General features: G+C 34.0%; 1 pseudogene; it reads right to left on the minus strand.

The window, feature by feature from the left end:
- Positions 1 to 217: 217 nt before the first annotated feature.
- LOC111813247 lies at positions 218 to 318 on the minus strand (annotated as a pseudogene).
- Between the last annotated feature and the right edge of the window lie 5,651 nt (positions 319 to 5,969).

Genomic DNA, 5,969 nt, shown 5'->3' on the forward strand with positions numbered 1-5,969 from the left:
TAACTGTGAGATAAATAAATTTTTCCTTCCTTCATTTTGAGCATTGGGTATTTGTCCCAGCAACAAGAGAAGGGTAACAGAGACACCATCTTAATCATACTGAACAATCTGTCATAAACAGCTGAATGTGACTTTCATACTTCATATTCCCAACATAAATCATTCCAGGATCTCCAGGTGGCTACAACAATTGCCATATCCACATCCCAGCCAGCCCATGAGTCAGATGGACTCTAACCATGTTAGCCTCACCCAGGGGCCAGGCTAATCTTCTCTGTATCATTCCAATTTTAGTACATGTGTTACCAACTCTAATACAAGCATGTTATATTTAGTGATTTCGGGCAAACATTCAAAAATCAAGTACATTTATCAGGCAATTGAAATGAACCATATTGCTAGAAGACCAACTAAGAGGTCTAGTTGATTTCTGCCCTAAACTAATTTAGGTTATGTTTCACAGGCCCTATTAATGAAAAAATGCAACTTTGGTTTTGGCCTCAGTTTGCATAATCCCAAAATTGTATTTGCATGTGTGTATGCACATGTGTGTGTGTATATATATGGACAAGTTATTGACTTGCTAGCCATGTGGATAGCACAATGATTTATATATTAGGCGTTGAAGATATTCAAGTGTTGCAGTAACAAAGTCTTTAGGTCATATAACACTCAAATTAATGCTAAAATCTCCCCAGCATATGCTACAATCAGCTATCTAGGCAAAGTGGGAAGTTATTATATTTTTATGGGTACTCTATCAGCTATTTTCCTTGTAGATTAGGTCATCTGATCTAAAAGCTAGAGTGACATTTGTTCCTGATATTAGCTACAATTTTTAGTATTGCTACATTGACACTGAAATGAATTCAGGTTAGTTCTAACTTATTATGCAGAATGAGTATGAGAAGAGTGATGATGTTGGGCCAGGTTTCCTCATTATAGCCCAAAATGAAATCTGAAAAATTGTTAGTCCATTCTTCTTGCTGTAGATTAATATCTTGGGGAAGCAACAACATTTAATTTAAAAGTTTATTGGAAAAGGCACATACATAACTTACTAAGATAATTACTGGTGGTTCATTGAAATTATTCAGTAGGTAATGTCTAGGACATACATCAGTAAATTATGTCTTGGGTGCCATCAGTACTTATGTTGGCCTCAATCTACTGATAGTGGTCTGTTGACAGTAGCCTTAATTGCATGTAAATTGGCATATATGCTTTTAGTCTTTGTAAGCAAGATTAATGAGAATGAGGGAGTAATAAACCTACAAGTTCATGGGAAATTTTATTAGAAATCAAGACAAAATAAAATTGAATGAAAATATGGTAAAGACCTCTCTTGTGACTAAGATTGAATATCTCTATTAATCATCTTTTCAAGTATGGAACTAAGAATTGTAGTTTACAGTATCTCCTTTAACTTATAATGGAAAATTATATCCTCCTTCAAGGAAGAATGTAAACATACTCCTCATTAAAAAGGCTAAGTTGCCTATTATGCATATTCCTGCCCTCTAATGGTCCAGTACATAAGGTTAATTCCATCTGCATTTATTTTTACCAGATCTTCAGATCTTGAGAACTAGAAGTAATGACAATATTCGTATGCTTACGTTGCTTTCTGTGCCATTAATAATTAAGTCTCTGTTCTCTCTCTGAACAAGGGTGTTCTGTCTTCTCTCAAAATCAATGAAAACATGCCAAACAAATATATGAGTGGGCAGTAGGTTTAGGCTTAGAACTTTCAGATTTCTTGACACACTTGCATAATTTATAGACCACAGAGTTATCTAGAAAATTATGTGAAAATCCAAATCAGTCACAATGTATATACCATGTGTGTGTGTGTGTGTGTGTGTGTGTGTGTGTGTGTGTGATGTTTCACTATAAGAATTCCACTTATACATACATGAAAAACCATCAACATCATAGAGCCAATACTCATAAATAATAAAAATCTTAAAAAAAGCAGCTTGTATCTTTACAAGGTAGCAAATTATTTAGTTATCTTGTTAACACTGAGTGTTGGTAATATATTTAATCTTTCTCCAAGCTGTTTCATTTAATTCCAGAAGCTTTTTCTATTGTAAATGATAGCTAATGATTCCCAAGAAGGGGATAAAGTTGGTATTTATACAGTTCTACTAAAATTAAGGTCAACTTTGCAGCCCATCAAGGATTCATTAGTACTGGGCGTTTAGCCTCTAGAAGAAACCTTCACTGCCTCACATGTATTATAAAATTTATTAGAAATAAGTTTATGAACGAAGCCTCATTACCTTTATTTGGAATATGTTCTTCTTTTTTACCTCTCCACAGTTCACGTATTTTCTTCCATACCAATTTTCATTTTTATTGGTCCACTGTCAGTATGCTATAGTAATGAAAATATCTCAGATTAAATATTGCAACTAAGGAAGGATTCCTGAATAAATGGTAAGGACTACTTTTCTAGTAGTTGTATGGCAGAGTTCACAACACAGACATATAATTTTAGAACTACAACAATATAATCATAGTTATGGAAAGGGTAAATACAAGTTTAGTCTTTCAGTTGCCTGGAAAGAAAACAAAGGTTTATTTTGCTTCAACTTTTTTCAAGTTAATATTTAGGAAACATTTATGTATTTAGCTGTTTGCTTTCCTTGACAGCAATTTCAAATTCTTGGAACTAATATATATATAGATTCAAAATTTTGAAATATTTCAACTAAAATCTTGGTCCTAGGTCAACAGGCCAGTAGGAAAATACTAAAAACATGACTTGTGCCTCCTCCATTCTCTCTGGGATAGACGTTCCAGTGGGAAGAGTCTGTGAGCATAGTATAAGTCTATACCCTGTGCCTTTTCATCACCCTTGGATGACAGTGCCAGAGGGAGGACAGCCGCTTGCAATCTGCACTTTCTCCATTGCCCTAGGAAGGTACCAACAGTACAGTCTGGAAAAGTGTAGGTCTATGACCTGCACCTCATGCATTGTATGCAGAAAGGTAACATCAATGAGAGGAGTATAAGTCCACACCTGGTGCTTCTTCCATTGTCCCTTCCTGGGACTGTAGTACTAGTGAGAGAAGTAAAATTTATGTGGCTTTCATTCTCCAACTATACGGGCTGTGTTGCCAGCAACAAGAGACATCTGGAGGAAAATACCTACTAAGAAAGTCTTAACATCAAGGGTTAATGATGTCTAATATTAGAAATCTAAATACATCAACACAGAAAACAAAATAAAGTAGAAAATACAAAGCAACACCAAGAAGATCACACTCCCAAATGCCCAGGCTTCCCAGGCAAAGTCTAGAAAACAAGCACATAAAGGAAATTAGAAGCCAAATGGAATCCTGACATGATAGCAGGAGAAGTGAAAAAATAAATGGGAGAGGCCATAGAAAAAACAATTTCTCAGGTGCAAAAAGAAATCACAATCAAAGGACATTAATACAGACACAGAGGGGGCCTGGCTCTAGCTCAGTTCTTTAAGTGGCTGCTTCCACAAAGCTGTCAGCCTCAGCTTATCTAGTTCGATCCCCACAACCCTCCAGCCAGCCAAAGGCGCCCTGAAGGCATTCGTGGAGAAAAAAAAAAATACAGACACAGAGGGAGGGGAAGATGGCTGAGTAGAATAAGCACTTGACTTGCAAGCACAAATACCTGAGTTCAATTCCAGGTTCCATCAAAAAAATAAATAAAAATGTCAACCAGGAAAAGAAAGATGTTCTAAGATAATCACAAGAGACTAGGAAATTAATCCAACAGCTACAGGATAAAGCAAAGAGCAACAGCATAAGGCTGATTGGAGTTAGTGAGAAAGCTGGAGACAGCACAAAACCACTTAAAAACCTCTTCACAGAAATAATGTCAAAAAACTTCCTAAACCTAGATAGAGAATTTAACATAATACATTAAGCATACAGAACTCCAAGTAACCATGACCAAAAAGAAATCCACACAAAGGCATATAATAACCATATTTCAGAAATTCAGCCCAAGAGAAAGAATATTAAAAGTATCTAGATAAAAGAAACATATTACCTAGAAAGGAAAGCCAATCAGAATCACAGCAGATGTCTAAAACACAAACCTTCAAGTCAAGGTGAGCTTAAAGTAAAATATTTCAAATTCTAAAGGAAATCAATCTTCAACACAGATTGATACATTTCCCAAAGTTATCCTGCAAAGTTGATGGAAAAATAAGATACTTTCATGACAAGGGGAAACTGGAGAAATTCATGACCACCAAACCACCTCTACAGAATGCTCTGAAAGATACATTAGAAAGAGAAAACCAAGACCACATACACAGAAACTTCAATAGAAAGAAACCACAAGCAGAAAAAGAAACTATACAGAGCAGAAAAACAGGAAACAAGCAAAAGGAAAACAGCATGAAAAGGTAAATCCAATATATATCAGTTACAGCCATCAAGGTAAAAGGTCTTAATTCATCAATCAAAAGAAACTTAGTAGCAGAATGACAAGATCCAACAATATGGTACATTTAATAAACACATTTAATCAAAAAAGAAATTCATACAATAAATGTCAAAGGATGGAAAATAATTCTTCATGCCACAGGAAATCAGGAAAAATCAGGGGTCGCTATTCTATTTCAGACAGTGAAAAATTTACTTCAAAACAGACTAAGAAATACTCTTTAATGAAAATTCTAAGTATATGAGATTAAAATCATAAATATATTTATATTTATAAATATGAAAGAAGAAATCAATGCAATAGACTCTGAGAAAGCACTATGAGAAACCAATGTCAAGAAGTTGATTCGTTGAAGTAATAAAACTCACAAGCCATTAGCAACCTTCATCAAAAAGAAGAGAAAAAGCACGATTTGAAACAATTAGGAATGAAATGGGGGAAATTACAATGAATCCCACAGAAATCCAGGAGATCATCCACACATGCTATGAAAACCTATATTCTAATAAGATGGAAAACACAAGAGATGGGCAGATTCCTAGACACAATCAAATTGAGAAAAGTAAATGAAGAAGATATAAATATTCTAAATAACCCAATAACAGCCAATGATTGAAAATATAAAGATAAATTTAGGAAGAAAGAAAATCTCAGGCTCTGAAAATGTCATTGTAGGATTATATAAGAAATTTAGAGAAGAATTAATCACATTAATACTGAAAAACTTTAAAGAATTTGAAGGAGAAGCAGTATTTCCAAAGTCATTCCTAGAACCAAGTCATTCCTCGAAGCATTCATTTTTTTATTTCAAAACCAGAAAGAAACAATATTGCCAAGAGAGAAAAACTACAGACCAATCTGTCTAATAAACATAGATGTAAAAATTCTCAATAAAATACTAGCACACAAAATGTAGCAAATCAACAAGAAGAGTATACATCACAAGTAGGGTTCATACCAGAAATGGTTTAACATATAAAAATCAATAAACGTAATATACTATATTAACAGAAGCAAAATCAAAACCACATGATCATCTCATCAGATGCAGACAAAGCTTTAGACACAGTTAAACACACATTCATGATAAAACCTTACAGAAAATTGGAATTGATGTGCATTGCCTCAATCATATAAAAACCATCTATGAAAAACCCAACAGCTAATATGATATTAAATGACCAAAAACTGAAAACTTTTATTCTAAAATTACTGCTTCTATGGAACAAATTTCTGGAATCATTAGCTAGGGCTATTAGACAAGGACAAGAAATAAAAGTGATAAGGATAGGAAAGGAAGAATTTAAATTATTATTTGCAGATGAAGTGATATTATACATAGAAGATCCCAAAAACTATGCCAAAAAATTTCTAGGCTTGATATCCAGATTCAGTAATGCAGCAGGATAAAAATCAAGAGCATTTCCATATACAGCAACAAAGACACAGGAGAGAAATTTGGGAAAGCATACACTTCACAAAATGATCCAAAAAAATAAAATATACAGGAATCAATCTAACAAAGGATG

Source organism: Octodon degus, unplaced genomic scaffold, assembly GCF_000260255.1.
Source record: "Octodon degus isolate 3935 unplaced genomic scaffold, OctDeg1.0 scaffold00175, whole genome shotgun sequence".
NCBI classification, from domain to species: domain Eukaryota; kingdom Metazoa; phylum Chordata; class Mammalia; order Rodentia; family Octodontidae; genus Octodon; species Octodon degus.